This window comes from Pseudorca crassidens, chromosome 5 (assembly GCF_039906515.1).
Source record: "Pseudorca crassidens isolate mPseCra1 chromosome 5, mPseCra1.hap1, whole genome shotgun sequence".
Lineage (NCBI taxonomy): Eukaryota > Metazoa > Chordata > Mammalia > Artiodactyla > Delphinidae > Pseudorca > Pseudorca crassidens.
Window position 1 is genome coordinate 75,165,008 of NC_090300.1, and position 20,689 is coordinate 75,185,696.

The 20,689-nt window shown below is 44.0% G+C and overlaps 1 long non-coding RNA gene across 1 annotated transcript; it reads right to left on the minus strand.

Moving 5' to 3' along the window:
* Positions 1 to 4,597: 4,597 nt before the first annotated feature.
* Positions 4,598 to 18,148, minus strand: LOC137225045 (uncharacterized). Its single transcript, XR_010943662.1, has 5 exons — positions 16,236 to 18,148; positions 15,433 to 15,586; positions 14,480 to 14,570; positions 7,160 to 7,305; positions 4,598 to 5,398 (listed from the first exon to the last, which is right to left on the minus strand). It is a non-coding gene; the product is annotated as an uncharacterized lncRNA (long non-coding RNA).
* Between the last annotated feature and the right edge of the window lie 2,541 nt (positions 18,149 to 20,689).

A 20,689-nucleotide genomic window follows, 5' to 3' on the forward strand; every position in this document is an offset into this window, starting at 1 on the left:
GAGATCTTCTGCACCCAAACTAGGACAGTACTGTTCTCCAGAGACCCTCTGATTTGTGTTATATGAGAGAATTATTTTTTCTCCTTGTCAATTTGCAAGGACAGATGTCTCAGCAGTGGTGAAGATTTAACAACTGAATCTCCAAGGAAAAGAGAGAGAGAGAGAGAAAGAGAGGGAGAGATAGATATAATTTATCATAAACTTTAAGTTTCAAGGTTTTTGCCTTTCTTTTATCCTTTCTACAGGAACTGATGTGAAATAGACAATCATCTTCTAAAGGCCTTAATTTAACTTCTGAAGGCCCACAGTACCTAAATACTAGGTAGTACCAGAGCTTCACAGAGCATGCAATGTAGCTAGGACCCACGAATACTTAGGTTCTGACCTTCAGATACTGGATGTGTTAGCATAGCACAGCAGGGCTGGGACAGGTTTGAGGGGGTCGCTTGAGTCCAGCCTCTCATCTAGTGCCCTCCTTCTGTACCCTGTTATACAATGTGTTACTAACTCTACCAAGAATTAAAAATAAAATACCGCCTTGGTATTTTTGAGGGAAATATTAGTGAACCCTGTGCTCTCTATTTATTTGACAAGCATCCTAATGCAGTGTCTTCTGTGCTATTGGTCTGGGTATTTGGAGGATAGAAATGTATCTTTGAGTCTGTCTCACTCTGAGCTCCTAGCTTGTAGAAATATATTAGCTATACCTATAATGAGATCTTTACACATTTTTTCCCAACCCCCATGTTCATCTCCTGTCCCCCAAACTGCCACACCATGGCACACCTCTGATATTGCTGAGACCGCTCCTGCCTCCTGCCGTTCCCTTCCCCTATTTTTACCCGTGAAATCAAGGCCCACATCCAACTAGATCCTTCCTGTTCTTCTCCGAAGTACCAGTTGCCATGGTACTCTGAACTCCATGAACCACCATGGTCCTCTATGCGTCCAGCATTCTGATGGAATAATGCTACTTTCTGCTATGAATTACAATTATTTGTGAGCCGCTAGAAGACAGAGATCATACTGTCTTCATCTTTGCACCTCGCTCTCAGAGTCACCCACAGTGAGATAAATGACAAAACCAGCTTTCCCGGTCTCAGCAATGGAGTCCCAAGGGTGTGTAACTTCAAGGCGGCAAGGACTCAGAGGCTGTGTTAAGCTTTGCCTTCAGCAAGTACGCCAGTTTATCCCTCATGCATTCTCAGCAGAGCCTGGTTTGAAAAATCACTAAAAGGAAACCCACATGCCCTGGAGTTTCTAGATGGGAAATAATCATGTTCAGACCACAGTTGCTGTCCAAAGGGACAGACTCCACAGCCTGAACTGTGAACTACTGGCTTCAGGTGTGCTCCCAGCTGCCTGCATAGTGGCATGGCCGGTGTCACTGGGATGGGCGCAGGAGGAGGAACTAAAGTTTCCGGAGATGCAGATCAATAACAGCAGTAATGATCAGCCCAGGGCTCTTGCCCAGGTCAGCACGAGGCAGCAATCCCGTGAGGCCAGGATCATCAGTTCTCCATCATTCGCCAGCTGTGTGACCTCGGGGAAGTGACCTAATCTCACCAGTTTCGGTTTCCTCGTCGTAAAGTGAGAATAACAAGCACACCAATCCCATAAGGTTATTGCGAGGATTAAATGAGTTAATACATGTAAAGCGCTTCGAACGATGCCTGGAAAAAAGTAAATATTCAATGAATGGGCGCTATTATTTAGAGTGATAATAATAGCAACAACTATTATTAGAGGAAACACATTTCTGTTGGCCTCTTGTGTTGGGGCAGATGAGAAGGAGGGGAGGAGGGGGTGGGGTGAATAAGAGAGTGGGTAGAAGAGGAAGAGCCCTATTGAGGGTGTGGGAATATGGTTTCTTGGCCTGGCTCCATCACAATTTAATTCCGCGACCAGGAGCTAAATCATTGTTCCTCTCTGGACTTCAGTGTCTTCATCTGTAAAATGAGGTCATTGTGTTAGATCAGAGTTTCCTAAACTGGGCTAAGCACCAAAAACTTTGGGGGAAGCTTTTAAAAAAATCTCAGTTCCCAGGCCCCACTTTTGGTTTACTGAATCGGGCTCTGAGATGGTGGAGCCCAGAAATGTGATTTGCTTTCAAGCTTTCTAGGTGAGTCTGATGCATCCAGTTAGTGTTTGGGAGCCGCTGGACTCAACCAAAAGCCTCAGCCTCAGGGCCTTTGCACTTACCCTTCCCTCTGCCTTGAAAACTCTTTCCCTATGTGTGTCTTTGTCTTGTCCTCTCATTCATGTCACTGCATATATGTTACCTCTCAGAGAAAATCTTCCCACTCACCCTATGTAGCACAGTTTTCTTCCAGCCACTGTCTGACCCCTTAACATGATATTTTTCCCCCGTGGTACTTCTCACTCTGTGACTCACTGGAATGTAAACTCCATGAGGGGAGGGACTGGGTTTGTCCTCCACTACATCCCAGCACGTCTGGAATAGTGCCTGGTACATAACTGGCACTCAGTAAATCCGTTTTGAATAAATAACTAAATGCTCTGAATGAATAAATACCTGTGCATCACCGTTACCTCTGCCTGCAAGTCAGAACGTGGAGCTGGCAGAGGGCGGCAGGGAGGAGAAGGTGGTTAGCCTCTCAGCAACCAGGGAAATTCGGCAACTCAGGACCGCACCCTTCCTGGGCCCCCGAAGTTCCCAGGACCGTGGGACAGGCAATGCCCCCAGGGAGAGGTTTCTAAATCCAGCTGACTTCCTCAGTGCTCTGCTTTCATTGCACTCACATTTCCCAGGTGCTTACTTTTAGGGAGGATGATGATAAACTTTTCAGCCGTCGCTTGATGGAGGGGTGGGGAAGTATTCCCAATCTCCAGTATAGAACAATGTATACCAACAGACATGATGTCATTTGGTTTTTAAAAGGTGTCTGAGCTGGAAAACGTTTCCAAAAGTATTTTAGTGGGCGTTAGTAAATGACTAATAAAATTTATATACGTGGGTTATTATCTAAAAATACAGTAAAATATGAAATACTATTGAAGGTAAGACTTTAGGGGCTAGCATTATACTTCCAGATTTCTAGGGCTTTACAAAATAAATATGCTGATCTAAGTCATTCAGCTCTAAAGGAAAAAGTCCCTTTTCCTATAACACCTCGTTATTTGCATATTTAGGAAGTGTAATTCAAACACACGGTTTCCTGGAGAGGTTTAAATGATCTGTTTAATTGCTGGCTCTACCAAAAATGTACAGCTTGATTACAATACCAGCAGCCTTGATTTTAACTGATTTGTCAAACTTAAAAGCTCTCATTTTCCCTTCTGAATAGTATTTCTCCAAAACTTTAGGGAAAATAGATAAGAGGTCAGATAACCCATGACCCTAAAAAGCACATGTTTCCAATGCCAATGAATATTCCATGAGGAGGCTTCGCTAATCAATTAAGTTTGGGAAACACTGAGTTAATGAAAGTTTTCAGCAGGACGTGTCAGAGCCTTTAATGTGTTAATATATATGTGACTCTCCTGGAACAAAAATCAGACATAACATTTCCCCCAAAGTATTTGATCAGAGACTCCTTCATTCACAGATTACCATTTAACTCCTTATGGAGCCAACATTCCTCAGAACACAGTTTGAAAAATGCTGGCTTACAAAGGACGACTAAGGACTATTTGAATTTTTAGAAACTATGATATGTTTGTTTGTTTGTTTGTTTTCTGAGAACCATGGAAGACAAGTGTTGTAAGAATCACCCAGTGATTTTTCTGAACTCATCAGTGATTTCTGCCCTTTGCTGAGCACATGAGAAGTGAAGCAGACGGCATAGGGATGGTCTTGGTTTGGAGGATGGTTTGACAAATGGATGGATGGCTGAAATTCCATTTTTGGCCATGATGGAGTAAACAGGTATTGGACATGCCTTCCTACCATAAGTAATGATTCAACAGGACAAAATAAATAAAGCAACTCTTTTCAGGCATTGAGCAATAGACAGCAGGACGGTAATCCTTGAGAGAAAAGAAACACATGAAGTGACCCCTACATGTAACCTGGATTTCTACGTGGGGACAGTTACCAGATCATACTGCACGGAGGTGGGGCACAAGCAGAGGAAGGCAGGCATGCTTGGTTGAGGAAGCAGAGGCTGGAGTTTGGGGATGCTGAAGCAGCCGAAATTAGCAGGGCAGGGTACCAGTGAAGAGGTAGCTGTGCAGGAGGGGTGCCAGACGTTTATATTGGGAATTCCCTCTGGCTTCTTGGTGGAGAGTAGGGCTGCAAATGCACGGGACAAAACCCCACTAGGCCTATCAGAGAACATACTCTCTGGGGATAAAAGCTAAATAGAGACACCAGAGGTTCTTAATGCTGAAAGACTTTGGAGTTCCAACCAAGCAGAGTGAAGAGATATCTCGGTGAGTGCCTCACCATTCATGTGAAACTCCAGAAATTCCACACCTTCAGAGAAAGGACCATGTCATAGAATAAGGATCATACCCAAAACACAAAACTGAAATAGATCCACCCTAACAAATCCTTAACACCAGCTTCCACAAGATTGAGATTTTATATGTTCATAGGTCTTGAATAGACTGAGATTTATTTTAAGGAATTGGCTCTTGGCTCATGCAGTTATGGGGTTAGGCAAGTCCAAAATGGTAGGGCAGGCCAGCAGGCTGGAAACTGGCAGGAATGGATGCTGCAGTCCTGAGGTGGAACATCTTCTCTGGGAAACCTATTTTTACTCTTAAAGCCTTCAACTGATTGGATAAGGCCCACTCGTATTATCAAGGGCAGTCTCCTTTACTTAAAGTCAACTGATTGCAGATGTTAGCCACATCCACAAAATACCTTCATAGCAACATCTGGATTCATTTTAAATAAAATAACTGGGTACTATAGTCTAGCCGAGTTAACACATAAAACTAACCATCACACCATCACAACACTAACAAAAATATTACAAGAAAGTAAAAACTACAGATCAATATCTTTCATAAATATAGATGCAAAAATGCTTAACAGATATTGTCAAATCAAATCCAGCATTATATATAAGAGGATAACACATTATGACTAAGTGAGGCTTATCCCAGGAATACAAGGTCGATTTAAGATTCAAAGAGTAATCAATTTAATTCACCACATTAACAGAACCATAGAAAAATACCACATGATCATCTCAAAAATGAAGAAAAGGCATTTGACAAAGTTAAATACCCATTTATGATTTTAACAATCTCTCAGCAAGCTAGAAATAAAATGTCTGATAAAGGACAGCTCTGAGAAATCCACATTAACATCCTACTTAATGGTAGATTACTGAACACTTTCTAAGATCAGGAACATGGCAAGGATGTCAGCTCTCACCTCTTCTTTTCTGGCCAGTGCAATAACATGGAATAAAAAGTATAAACACTGGAAAGAAAGAAGTAAAATTATTTTTATTTGTAGATGTCATGAATATGTATGTAAACAATCCTAAAGGATGTATAAAACCACTAGTAGAACTAATTAGGGAATTTAGCAGCATAGCAAGCTACAAGGTCAAATATCAATTCTACTTTTGCATACTGACAACAATTAGAGGATAAAATTTTCAAACTACCATTTACAATAGCATCAGAGTACTTGAAACATTTAGGAATAGGTTTAAATAAATACATGCAAGACCTCTATATTAAAAAGTATACAATATTACTGAAGAAGAAGAAAACAAATAAGTAGAAAGAGATACCATGTTCATTAATTGAAAGGATCAATGTTAAGCCTTTCTCCCTCTTCCCAATTTGATCTACAGATATAACATAATCCCAGTCAAAATCTCAATGAACTTTTTTGAATAAATTGACAAGTTGATTCTAAAATTTATATAAAAATACAAAGGACTAGAATGGTCAAAATCATCTTTAAAAAGAAGAGGAAGATTAGAAAACCCACAATATCTGATTTCAAGATGTATTAAAAATCTATAACAATCAAGGCAAAGTAGCACTGGCATAAAGAAAGACAAAAACACAGAGAGTTCAGAAATAGAGCCACACATATATAGTCAATTGATCTATGAAAAGGCATCAGAACAATTGAATGGAGAAAGGGAAGTCTTCATCAAATGGTTCTGGAACTACTGGATAAATGCTTGGAAAATATAAACCTCAACCCTTACCTCACAACATACACAAAAAACTAATTTGAGATGAATTGTAGAGTTAATCACAAAAGCTAAAATTGTAGAGCTGCTATAAGAAAGCATAGAGAAGTGTCTTCACAGCTTTGAGTTAGGCAAATATTTCTTTGATGGGCTAGCAAAAGCACTAATCATAAAGAAAAAAATGGAAAAATTGGATTTCTTCAAAATAATAAGGTTTTGCTCATCAAAAAGATGCCATTAAGAAAAGGAAAATGAAAGTCATAGACCAAGAGAAAATATTTGCTGTACCCCTATATTAGAAGAGACTTTTATCCAGAATATATAAAGAATACCTACAAATGAATAAGGAGAAAAGCCAATAAATAATGGGCAAAATAATTAAATAGAAACATCAAGAAAGAAGAAATGCAAATGATAATAATCTCATGAAAAGATTTTTGACATCACTAGTCCTTAGAGAAAAGCAAATTAAAACCACAATGAGATTACCACTTCATACCCATTAGAACAGTTACTGTTAAAAAGACTAAAAAACATCAAATGTTTGTAAGGAGATGGAACTACTGAAACTTTTATACATTGCTTCTGGAAGCATAAGATGGTACAACCACTTTAGAAAACTGTCAGTTTCTTAGTTTCCTATAAAATTAAACATACACCTAACCTATGATTCAGCAATTCCACTCCTAGGTAATGGCCCAAGAGAAAAAAAAACATATGCCCCAAAAAGATCTTGCACAAGAATGTTTACAGTAGCTTATTTCATAACAGCCTAAAACTGGAAACAACCCAAATGTCGATCAATACAAGAATGGGTCCCCTGTGGTGTCATCATACCATGGAATACTACTTATACATGAAAGAGAATAAACTGATACACTCCATCAACATCACAGGTGAATCTCAAAAATACTATTTTGAGCAAAAGACGTCACACACAAAAAATTCATACCATGTGATATCATCTATATGGAATTCAAGAACAGACAAAACGAATATGTAGCAATAAAAATTAAAACAGTGATTACCTGGGGGTGGTTATTGACTATACAGGAGCAGGAAACTTCTGAAGTGGTGGAAATATTGTATATCTTGATTGTTGTGTGGATTAACAAGATGTGATACATCCAACTGGATGCTTAAGCTCTGTGCATCTCCCTGCAGGTACATTTGACTTCAATAAAGTGGGAAGAGAAAGTGAAAGAGAAGGAAAGAGATGGTGGAGAAAAACAAAACAAAATTAAATTATCTTTTACCTGAAAGCATGCACACACACAGAGACAAAGTAAACACGTGTAAGCCCTATGTTCATTGTGAACTGGGCCAGTGTTGCAGAGTACTGTATACTCTAGATCCATTGCAATAGATATCTTCAAATCTCATTATGAGAAAGGGCTTTCCTCAATTCATTTTCTTCTCTCTTGGGCTTTATTACCAAAATACCCACACATGTTTGAAAAGAGAGGGAACAGAAACACTAATTCTGAATTTCACACTTATCAGAATCCAAGACAAATTGTTCATTGTTGACATTTTCAGATTTCATCTCCTGCCGCGATTCTCTTCGGGAGAGGAAAACTAGAAAGGAAATAACTCTCAACTCCTCCCTGGCCTCCTAACTCTGGCCACTTGATTTGAATCTAGTGTTTGACTAATAGCAGAAAAAAAATTTTTTTCAGGAATAAAAAATTATTATTTTTATTCTTAGATAACTCTTAAATTTACTTGATATCACCTTCCCATCATGAATGACCAAGTGATATTCTCAACAATATTATCTCACTTCCTTGAGAAAGTGTACTGGTCACATAAAAATGTAACCATATGGAAATGAATTTCCCCTTTTCACATCTCTGTCCTTGGTTTCCATGGAAGAAGGCTAATTACCTTTTTAATAGCCCTAATTGACGGGCTTACAGATCGTATCCTTCAGTCCCCACTTGTGTGTGTGGTGACGTGGGGGAAGGGTGGCACTCCTTTTCTCTTGATCCCTGAGCTCCAGCTCTTCCCTTATTGGAAGGAGGGCTGCTGGCTCCTGAAAAGACCGTGCCTTGTGTTTCTCTGTTTGCAGGACTACCTGCAGCCCATTGTGGGCTGACCAGGAAGCCTTGCTTTGTCTTGGCCAATTGACACAGCTGCACACTCAGTAAATAGACTCAGATGTTGAGCTTTTGTTTGAAGGATCTTTTCAGATTAATGCAGAGAGAATTCGTTTTTAAAACTTAAGCCGGAGCTAGGATGAGTAGAATGGAGCTGTGAGACATTGAATTCACATCCACAAAATGAGACCAACTGTCTTACAAGGGCGTTTATCCCCTGTTCCTTTGGGAGGTAACACGGAGGGGAGAGGCTCCCACTCAGACCATTGTGAGGAGAAGATCTGACCAGTGATTACACCGGCTCCAGCTTCATTCTCCAAGGGGAGAGAGCCCGCCCTTGTTAAGTAAATGAAATTACTGCAAAATATTTGTCTACAACTGAGTTGGGTTTCCTTATTGCCAGATCACAAGAGGTTCTGATAAATGGTATAAACACATCCATGGCCCGTGGCAAACACAATTTTAACAGACTGGCAGACAGGACCGCAGTCTGGACTCAGATCTAGCATCTCAGATCTTTCAGTCCTCTCCTTTAGACCAGCCAATCTTATCCCTCACCCACGGGCTCATTCTGAACCATTACCTATTGGGACACAAGTATCAGGCATGGCTCCCAACTGATGGCTGGTCTCTTGAGGGGGGAACCATATCTTGGAGAATACCATTTCAGTTAGCACAGCTTGGAACTTTAGTCCCAATTTTGAGATTAGAAACTATTGTATTTCTTGCCTCTCAGACTTACAAACTCATTTTTCTCAAGCTACAAATTGGGTTTTTGTTCCTCTTTGCTAACAGTTCTAGGTACTGAGGGAGGCAGATTGATGTTGTGGAAAGAATTGTGGCTTTGACTCCTAGGATCTGAATTCAAATCCTACCTCTGCCACTTACTAGCTGTGAGCTCTAGGAAAGTCACTGCTCTGAGCACAGATGTCCTCACCATGACAATTAAAATACGATTACTTGTCTCATGATATTGTTGGGGATGGAAAGAGTTTCCTCATATATATGTGAACATAAGAAGCAGCCTTCCTAAACATAATTCAAAAAGACACGTGCACCCCAATGTTCACTACAGCACTATTTACAATAGCCAGGTCATGGAAGCAACCTAAATGCCCGTCGATAGACGAATGGATAAAGAAGATGTGGTACATACATACAATGGACTATTACTCTGCCATAAAAAGGAACAAAATTGGGTCATCTGTAGAGACATGGATGGACCTAGAGACTGTCCTACAGAGTGAAGTAAGTCAGAAAGAGAAAAACAAATATCGTATATTAACGCATATATGTGGAACCTAGAAAAATGGTACAGATGAACTGGTCTGCAAGGCAGAAATAGAGACACAGACATAGAGAACAAACGTATGGACACCAAGGGGGGAAAAGCGGGGGGTGGTGGTGGGATGAATTGGGAGATTGGGATTGACATATATACATTAATATGTATAAAATAGATAACTGATAAGAACCTGCAGTATAAAAAATAAATAAATAAATAAAATTTTAAAAAAAGAGAAAGAAGCACTTTTCCTAGAGTACTGTAGACTCCACAACACGTTAGCTCTTCCTCTCCAGGTCTCTGCTTTCCAAAGGTTTTCGTTAAGGAATTTAAAATTATACCAAATGGAAAAAGCACGAAGGGAATGATCAAGTGTGCATATACGAAGCAATCTTCCTTCATTATACTAAGCGTACAATAAATATGCTTAGGAATGGCCGCTGGTGGGCACCCCCGGCTCTAACCTTGTCAAACACTCCCTTTCCCTCCTGCAGCTGCGGTGTCTGAGTGACTGTCACCCTACCCACACCACTACCTCCCTGCTCCCCACATGCACAGTCACTAAGCTAAAAAAGAACTGCTGACAGAGCAGAGCCATGAATCAGAAAGATGCAGGGAGCCATCCCAGAGGAAAACAGGCATCAGCAATCCCAAAAGGTGACCACTTCATCCATGAATTATAGACAGGATGGTACGGAACATATTTCCCAAAGGAAAATGGACTCCTCCTTGCTCCAGGCTATAGAATTGAAAGAAAATGATGTTCCTTCTTTACTTTACGGAGACACTACCCAATCTGGGTTCACTATCACATGTTGTCCATAAAGCACTTTGTGCTGAAGAGTCAGGACACTGGGCCAGCCCTGCCACCAGCTCGCTATAGGCCTATGGTCCCCCCGAAAATACGAGAAGATTGACCTATATAACCTTAAGGACCCCCCCTGAGCCAAGCATCCAGGACTCTGACTCTCCTGCCGCTTCCTGAAAGGAAGGATGTGAGGGCAGAAGTGTGGGTTTTGAACCAGCTCCAACAATCAGAAAAAGTGCTGACAGGATGGGACTGCCTTGTGGAAAACGACATCAACCCCTATGTTAGGTCAGATGTCAAGTTTTGACCAATAGGTCTCTTAGACTCTAAGAAATGAATACTGCAAAATAAGTCTCTGCTTTTGGGAAATCATAAGAGAAATTGTGGTCGATTGAGTTTAAAATTCCAAAATATACCCCCAAACCATACCGTAGTGTTTCTTCTGTGGCTTAGAAAGCGAAAAAGATAAACTTCTCACTCTGACAGAGGACTGTGCAGGGGGAATCAGAAGAAAGGCATCACAGCTTGTAGAGTCTTGAGCTAATACCAAACCTCTCTAAGCCTCAGTTCTCATTCCTTTCTCTGTAAAATGGGGACGGAATTCCTCCTCAAGGACTCTTCCTCCCACGAAGAGAAGGACAAGACAGAGAAACAGGGAATAGTTTAGTGATGCCACGTTTCCTGCCTGGCCCAACCCCTCGCTATAGAGCAAAGGAATGGGTCTATGTTCCATGAGTGGGCTATATCTGTCCATAGGCTATTGAACAGTTAACCTTGGAAATGTTGGAGCTTCCCAACATGCCTTGGCTGGAAATCAGCACCAAGAACGTTGACATGAAGTGCTCAGACTGAAGGAAGGCGGCATGGGGCAGTATTTGAGAACACTGAAATAGAGTGGGCTGAAGCACAACTTGGAGAACTGAAAAGAACAAATAATTCTGAGCCTGGACCAGGGGATGCAATGGGAGACTTGACAACAGCGTGTCACCTGCCTTGCTTAAATAGGACAATTAAGGAGCACCGGGCTGAGAGTCAGGAGGCCTGGGTGCTGATTCTGCCTTTCCACTTTGGGCCCCAGCCTCTTCATCTGTAAGGAAAAAGGCAGGGCCTTTTCTAAGGGCCCATCTATCGCCAGGTTGCTGAATCACCCGAGAAATCAGCTTAGTACTTATTCCCCTCCTCCAAGGCTCTTGAGCCTGATTTCAGAAACAAAAAATCATGAAATCAGGGCTTCCCTGGTGGTGCAGTGGTTGAGAGTCCGCCTGCCGATGCAGGAGACACGGGTTCGTGCCCCGGTCCGGGAAGATCCCACATGCCGCGGAGCAGCTGGGCCCGTGAGCCATGGCCGCTGAGCCTGCGCGTCCGGAGCCTGTGCTCCGCAACGGGAGAGGCCACAACAGTGAGAGGCCCGCGTATCGCAAAAAAAAAAAAAAAGAATTATGAAATCAGAGTCTCAGAGGGAGCTACCTCTGGTTTGGAGGCTTTTGGCCATTGGGCTGAGTTTGTAAATCTCACTCAGTGGGCCGTGTAGGTAGGCAAAGGTGGCTTCTGCTGCAGCCCATGGATGAATCACCAGATAAAGCTACTTTTGTGTGTCCTCTGCCCACAGAAATGCTCCACGGAGGGGCTGGAATTTGAGCTGAGTCTTAAGGGATGCATGAGAGAGGCACTGGTGGATGAACATTCTAGGCAAAGGCAACAACTCCCACAGTTCCTAGTGTTATATGAACAGTCTCAGACTGTATAGCAAATTCCCTGCTATAACCAAGAGTCCCCAAAGCGTACAGTGTTTTACACCCCATGGACACTGATTTCAAGCTCATACACAGGATGGGTGGAGCCGCTACCCTCCACCTATCATTTAAGTTTTTTGAGCTGACTGAGGCTCTGCCATTTTTAACATTTGGCTTCAGAAGTTGCCCAGAGGGTCATCTTCACTCCAGGCAGCCAGACAGGGCAAAGAGCTCAGAGCTGGCGCTTGTCACTCCCCCCTTCCCCACACCGTGCCTACTGCAAGGGGAGCTGGAAAATGTAGATGTGTGGCTAGGAAATATACAGCAACATGGATTCTGGGGGATGCCAGCCTCTGCCACACAGCCTGGTCCACTCCTCAGGGATGGGTCAGCAGGAAAAGAAGGCAGAATCCCAAGCAAAGCAAGGGGGAGAGAAAGGAAGTGTCAGGCAACCGGGAGCAGTACTCTGGGGGTAGTCAGACATGCTGTTGACTCAAGACAGCTTCATTGTTGGTAAGCCAATTTCCCTCTGATGGGATGAAGAGGCCTGGAATCCCACGGGGAAGGGGGCCTCCACATCACTCCTGCTGCTTTTGGGAAGGAGAGAGAAGGGATGTGACAAGAGCGACTTTTCACAGGCAGCCATCCGGGCCTCCCAGGGTAAAGTTTGGAAAACCCCTGGCTTCCCCTGGCATTGCCCTTGGCCCTTGGCCCCTCCTCCTGCTCTGTTTTCAGCCCCTCTTTCTGGGCGGGCTCCAGTGGCCAGACGGTCGCATGGCCTGACACCTTGGTTCGGTGCCCAGCCTGTGGGCCACTTGGGGCTCGAGTTACTGGTGGGAGCTAATTCAGGAGCCTGGCCCAGCCCTGTGGCTTTGATGGGATTTCATCACCCTGCCTGCGCTGCTTGGCTGGGTGCCTGGGAGAGCTACACAGTGTTGCCCCAGGCTATCTGCTTCCACCGAGGAGAGGCCCTCCTCTCTGAATAGAGGACCTGGAGGTGACTTTTGAGGTGAGGTTTGGGGCTCTCTGGTCCACCCAGCCTGAGAATCGATCCCCGCGCCAAAGCCATCTGCCTTCACCCAACTTTCCCAAGGGGCAGAGACAAGATAAAGGATAGAGAATTAACACCAAACAACTTGTTAATGATTTTATTGCAGGTTAGATAAAATGCCTCAAATAAAACTACAGGAGACCTTCTTTAACCTAACCAGGCTGTAAATATGTATTAACTCAATTACTATCAGCAATTAAGGGCTAGTTTGGGAACAGTGGCCTGAGACAAAAAAGACATTATCATCCTGGGAAATGAATCCAGAATAAAAGGAATTTCTTCCACCTTAGCTAATGAGCAGCTGTATAGGGATGGAAATGAAGGCCTTTGCCTCGAATTGCTTTTGACCGTTCGGGGAGAGGAGAGAAGGTCCCCTTTACGGAAAGCTCTTGGAAGCACATTAGGGACGTTGTTACAATGCAAATGAGGAGGACCCGTTGTGTTTGGGTGGTTTAGGAGTTTAGTAAAAGGAGTAACATTTCAATTAGTGGGGGAAGGAATGAGAACCTGCCTCAAAGAGGCTTAATTGGCAACTTGGCTTTCCCAGGGGGCTTTGAAGTAGCATCAGAGATGGAAGGTTTTCAGAGATGGGTGAAGAATAGAGCAACTGTAGGGCCCTGGGCGGTGGGAGTGAGAGGGCAGGTGGGGATGCTCAGAAGGTGAACCCCACCGGGCCACCCAGTCCCAGCGCCGGCTCTGATCTTCAAGGCTCCTGGACCCCTTCCCCAGCATTTCACCCAATTCCCCTCTGGGAGCATCAGGACCTGTCCCTTTCTAAAGCAGTCAGGCTCCATGAAACCCCTTCGCTTTTAAGGGTGAAACCCCTTCGCTTTTAAGGACGGCAGCCCTAACCTCACCAGTGTGGAATTCCTTTTTTCTTCTCAAGAGTCCCTTTTGCTAGGTCTCTAAGTCCAGCTCAGCAGACTGGGGAATTCAACTCCTAATTGCTGAGAGTTTGGGGGAGGGGGTGTGCAATATTGCATACAAATGTGTATTTTCTGTGTGTGTGTGTGTGTGTGTGTGTGTGTGTTGAAGGACCACAGGGTCTGATGATTCAAGTATGATCTGACCTGAAGGCAAGGGATTAAACAACTGACTTTTCAAGGAAGACCGCTCAAATTTTGCAGGGGTCCAGACTTGCATCTTTCTAGGGTCTTCCTTTGCTGCTGCTGAGAGCCGCAGTCAAAGGTAGTTCAGGAGTCACTCATGTCTTCGTACATCTTCACTGACTTGAGGTTTTACTTCTCAATCCACTCATTCACAGGATATGATGAATTTTTTTTTAATGTGGAATAACCTTCCAAAGGAGATATTACAGATAACATGCCAAGATAATTGTTTGAAATGAGATTTGGAAGAAAATTCAACTAACCCTGTGTTTTAGTTGAAAGACAGCCATCTGACCAGGGGTTTGGAGAACCATCCACACAAGGCCTCCTAAGTGGTGAGCTGGTCTTTCTAAGCTTAAAAAAAAAAAAAAGAACCAGAGTGAAGAACTTCCCAGTGACCCCATGACTCTGTTGGTTCACTGGATGTTGACTTTGGGGAGGGCAGACTTAACTCTCTGCCATGCAGGCCTCCGTGGATGTGGACTGGATTGCGCTGGAGGTCTGACCAATGAACCCTGAGCTGGAAGGCGCAATCACCCTCCATTTGAAGCAATCAGCCCCAAACACGCAGGCCCTCGCTCCAGCCTCTGTCCCTCTGTCCTCCCTTCTCCCGTGGGTGGCTTTTCCTGGAACGCTGGCTCATATCTCTGGAGCCTGTGGTTTGGGGATCACCATTAGCCAACTACAACAGGGTCTGGAGAGTTTACTTCTGCTGTAAAATGGGAACTGGACGCACCCTCTGAGTAATACTCATCCCTTGGCAGGTCTCAGCGGTGGCCTGCTACTGTACAAGTCACCCTCTTCCCACTCCCCTCGCCTTGGGTGCCTGTGTAGCGTGACCACTCCCTTCCCCAACCTCTCCTCTTGCTGCTTTCCCAGAATCAGGACTGAAGGAAAATACGGTATCTGTCTGCACCACGCATGTTCCTGCATCCTGGGCAAGCTGTGGTGTGTCCAAGCCCTACGCCACTGTGAGGAGACAAAACCAGGGCCTTAGCACAGCAGTGTCAACTCCTGATAATTGCCCTGAGTGGACAGGAGATCCTGCACCAGTGACGACTCAGTCACTCAGCAACTCCAGGCTCTTCAGCCCCTGGAAGGTATTATTGACTCAATGCTGGGACAATACAGAATCCATGCGCTGGAAAGGACCTTAATAAAATCCTAACCAACCTATGCATAAGAGACTCAGGTCAAGACAGGCAAAGAAACCTGCCCAGGTACCCTTAGGGAGTGAAGGGAAGAGTTGAGATCCAAACCTAGGTGGTGGGTCTGAGGCCAGTGCCCTCCTTCTCATAGTGTTAAATCCCAGCTTCCACTTTCCAGTGGGTGCCTGCCTTGGCTGGCGTGGAAATCAGGTTTGTAAAACCCTGAAAAGGAAAAGAGAGAGACAGAGAGAAGTAGGCTGCAAGGCAAAAGAAAGCCAGCAAGCATCTGTCATGGGTCTTCCTGTAATGGATTATCAAGACATCATTACATACTCCTGCCCAACTGAAGGTGCATTTTGCATACTTTCTCTGTGTTTCTTCAAACCGTTTTATTAGAATCAAAGCTGTTTCAGTGGTGCTTTGTTTAATGTTCAAGAGAAAGTTCTCATACTAGACTGTTATTTCCAAAATGCATTTCTCAGTATCCAAAATGTTTCTACACCCAACATCACACAACCTGTAAGGGCAAAACGACAGATTCTATTATCTCTTGTATTGTCTATAAAGTGAAAATGGGTCTTCCGGAGGTGAAGTAACTCGTCCGAACCCACACTTCTCACGAGTGGCTCATACAGACCTAGGTCCCAAGTCTTCTGACACTTGGCAGCACCCTAGTCTCCAGCAGGAAACACCCTGGCTCCTGACAATATCCCGTTATTTACTCATCCTCTTTAGGGAACAATGAAATCAACGTTCCTTTGAAGCAGGAGAGTTTGGATAGACAGGGTGTATTGGTCGCCACGTCCCCTCCCCTCCTCCAGCTGGTATGCAGCCATCAGAGACTATTCTGAGTCCACAGCCCCAAGCTTACCATTCCCATCGGAGTCCAGGTCACCAGCAGCGCCTCTCTGAGCCACTGTTCCGGAATGAATGAGCAGACCTTTCAGTCTACTATTTTAAAGGAACAGGACATGAGGAAACACATCAGTCCATGCAGGGGGTGGGGAGAGGCTATGGAGAGGAGACAAAATCTTTTCATCAGTTTTGCTGCTTGAGAGTTTCTTCTGGACAATATGAGGAAAGAAGTGAAGAACTAAATGTGGAAAATGTGAGCTAATACAGGGTGTTCACTCCCCAGACTAGAGCCTCACCAGGAAAGTAGATAACAGAAAATATTTCAGACAAGAGACAAGCAGCAAATAAACACCCAAAAGAATAAGGAAGAATTACTTCCTCACAAATGTCTCCAAAAACAAAAAATGCAAAGGACATGAAATACGTGCTGCTTAGAGCTGACATAGGAGCATTGAACTCACACTCGAAATCTGCTGGTACTAAAAAAGAGTGTTTAAGAGAGACATGAGTTCCTGTTGCACAATTCCACCTTTGTGTCTACCAAGCTCAAGTGGGCTTTTCTGCAGAATACACAAAAATCTTCAGTTGGAAAATTGTGTGTGTGTGTGTGTGTGTGTGTGTGTGACTACACTATGTGTAAAAGCTTGTATCTTAGTTCGAACTCTTACCCATCTCTCATCTGGAAAATGGCAATGGCCACAAAACTGTCCTCCCTGCCCCTTATCTTGAGTCCACCTCCACACTGCTGTCTAAGATGCAGATCTGACCACTTCCCTCTTTGACAGGAACCTGCCCAGGACTCCCCACGGCCCACAAGAAAAAGTCCACCTCATAGGCAATGTCCTCACCTCCCTCTCCCATCTCAAGGCTCATTGTTTCCTGCCTCACGATTTATGCGCCACGAACATGGGGCTCTTCAAAGTTTCCTGCCCATACCACATGGTTTCTCTCCTCCACAACTTCACTTACACTGGAACCTCTGTCAGGGACGACACTTGCCCCTCCAGTACTATAGAACACATCCTACCTTCTTTTTGTTCTCCCACAATGCCCTGGGCACATCCGCATCTCACACTTAAAATGATCTGGTTTTGTGTCTTTGTCTGCACTATTCTTAAAAACAGCAACAGCAAATTTCTATTGAGGAATAACATTCATCAAGAACTGTCCAAAGTTTGCAACCTGCTGAATGTTTACACATCTTAACCTGCTCCAAGGACAAGAAGTGACCATTATGTTTCTGAGGTCAGCGGCTGAGTTTTGATCGTCTCTGTAATCTCAGCACCGAGCACAGTGGCTGGCAGGCAGGTACTTCACAAATAGTGTTTGAATGGATCAAAGAATGGTTCTCTCCCTGTCTCTTCATCTCTGTTTGACTCACTTTTTCTACCAGTTCCCCCTTAACCTGAGTTGCTCAACGGATAATTCAGGATTTCTTGCCCAGGCTCTGGGAGCCTGAATTCTGAGCGATGAGGTTTGTGAGGAAGTGTTGGTGGTTGGGAGTAGAGGGGTAGGGTCAGCTTGGATGCCAAGAACCAAACCTGGATATGCAACTCGGAAAGATCCAACGCCTGAGCATAAGAGAAAATAAGTCTTTTCTCTTCAAAGACTTTACACTATAACTGCAGCTACGAAAGCTTACCATCAGTTAAGAACAAATGAAGAAAGCACGTATCAGACTTTTTGCTTTAGATCTAAGAAGTGACATTCATTTCTTCCACCCTCAGCTTCTGGCACCAGGCATCACTGTCACCTTAAGTCAACAGCTGCTACCACAACTGAGGAGGGAAGGGTCTATTCTACCTACACCCACGAAAGCAATTGTAGGATGTGTAACATAGAGTGATGCTTCCTAAATGCTAATGTCCCCATCCACACACTTGTCTGTGAAGCCCACAACAGGAAACAGTAAACCTACCATTTACTTAGCACTTACTATGTGCCAGACACTGGGCTAAGCAACCACCTACATATGTACCACATTGATTCTTCACAGGTATTCTCTCACGTAAGTGATATTCTCCCCATGTTACAGATAAGAAAACTGAGCAACTTAAGCTGAGTTTGATCCCATATCTTAGATTCCAACGCCTGTGAAGATAACCACTATGCTTAGTGCCAGGGCTAGCTCTGCTTTCCCTGTGTCTCCGCTACTGATGAGAACAACTAGAGTGCTGAGATTGAGAACCTCTGCTCTAGAAGATGTCCCCACATGACCCTATGAACCTGAGAACACCAGATGGACTAGATTCGTCTCCAGGTGGGCCTCGTGAGCAGAGTGAGAGGGTCCATCCCGATGGCTCACTCCAGTAAGCAGCCTCCATCTCACTGTTGGGAACCCAGGTTCAGTGGATTCTGGTGGCGCAGGGTTGCAGCCTGAATTATTTTTTAATTTTTAAAATTTAGGTATAGGTGATGTACAATGTTATACAAGCTATGGGTGTACAATATAGTGAACGATTCACAGTTTTTAAAGGTTACACTCCATTTAGAGTTATTATAAAATATTGGCTATATTCCCCGCATCGTACAATACGTCCTTGAGTCTATCTTACACCCAGTAGTTTGTGCCTCCCATTCCACACCCTTATATTACCCCTCCTTGCTTCCCTCTCCCCACTGGTAATCGCTAGTTTGTTCTCTATATCTGTGAGTCTGCTTCTTTTCTGTCATATTCACTAGTTGTTGTATTTTTTAGATTCCACATATAAGTGATATCATGTAGTATTTGTCTTTCTCTGTCTGACTTATGTCACTTAGCATAGTGTTGCTGTACATGGCAAAATTTCATCCTCTTTTATGGCAGCCTGAATTCTTATGGTGGATTTTCTCCTGGGGACGTTGATGTTCACCCAGGGCCTTGTTTAGAAAGAGGTATTTTGGGGGGTTCACAATGCACGAGGAATGAAGCGTGGAAAACAGCCGCTCTTTCCACGGGCAGCCAAGGGAGACGAACCCTTCTGAAATGGAGGAGAACTGCTCCCCCAGGGAGCATGCCTGAGACCAGCTGGTATTTCCTCAGCAAAACACTCAACAGAAGAGAGAGCCTCCCTCTACCTGGCCCGAGTGCTCCTTGCAGAGGGGCATGTCACCCTGGGAACCTGCCCAGTACCCCTGTGGAGCCCCAGGAAGTGACGTTCTGGCCCTCAGGCTCGCCAGCATCCAGGCCCCCTCCCTGGCTTGAGGACAGACACAAAGCCACCCTGTGCCTTGGCCCAGACCTCTAATGAGCCCCCCTGCCTCCCACCACTCAGACATCCCCTGTTTACATTCTGCTCTCCAGCCAGACCTAATCCCTGGGCTCCGGATCTGCACTTAATCCTGTTTCTGTATATCCTCTAGATCAATACATGTTAATAATAGTCATCACTGTGGGTAAGAACCTTGTTTGAGAAATTCTGAACCCTTCAGCTTTGGTGCCAACAGGAGAAAATATGGAATAGGAAACCCAAACATTTACAAACATTCCAGAATGTTTAGTTCAGCCTGCCCGATGTAAATAAGAGAAAGCCCAGGAGATACTCATTTTCCTGGGACTCACTTATTTTGTCCCAAATAAAGATTGGATTAAAAAAAAAAAAATCCAAGTCACCGGTCCCTGTTTCTTTCTCGCTTCTTGGGGCCATAAGATCTTTTTCGTGTAGTTTGCTTCAACACTATCGTATTTCTTCTGTGCTTTGAAACTGAGCCCGTCTCTTTGATGGACATTAGTAAGACGTGCTTTCGTGTCTCCCTAATGAACTTTCACTTGGAAAATACCCCAAACAAGGAAGATGCTAGAAGGGTAACTGTATTTTGTTTAAAGCAAAGAGAGACCCTCTCTTCTGCTTTCCCCCTCTTTGGTCCACCCCAGAGGAATCGCCAGCCAAGAATCACAGATGGGATCATTTACAGTTTTACTTTCAAGCTCCCCAGCCCTTTGAGACTGTGTTTACTTGGTCAAAGGCTTCAGACCAGCCAGCGTGGGCCTCCTGACAGCCCCATCTTGCTGGCTCTCAGATACTCTGATTGGGATTAAATCTATGCTGATCTGTCAGGAAGTGACTGATGGAGAGGTTTCGTCGTGATGCTTGAGGTAAACTTGAGAGGACGGAAGAGTTCAGACGTGGAAGCAACGTGCTTTCAGAGACACATCAGCCCTTGCCGGGAGGAGTCCAGGACAGCAGTCCTGCGGTAATTACTGGCTAAACAAAAGGAAAATCCGCCCAAAATGGAAGACAGCTTGACACCACGGCTTCCTTTAGTGGGGGTGTTATTATTATTCTTATTTTTAACAATAAAATATTCTGTGGGGAACAGTTTTCTAAAATCCAATCGACATTAATTTTCAAAATAAAAGAACACAAGAAATAAGAAAGCAACGAAACTCAAAGCCATTAGACGTGCCCAGGTTGATTTCTCATTTTCCCCTCAATGAGTGTTTCCTTAGGAAGAGGTTAGCTATAATAATTAGTATTTTTGTGCATTTGT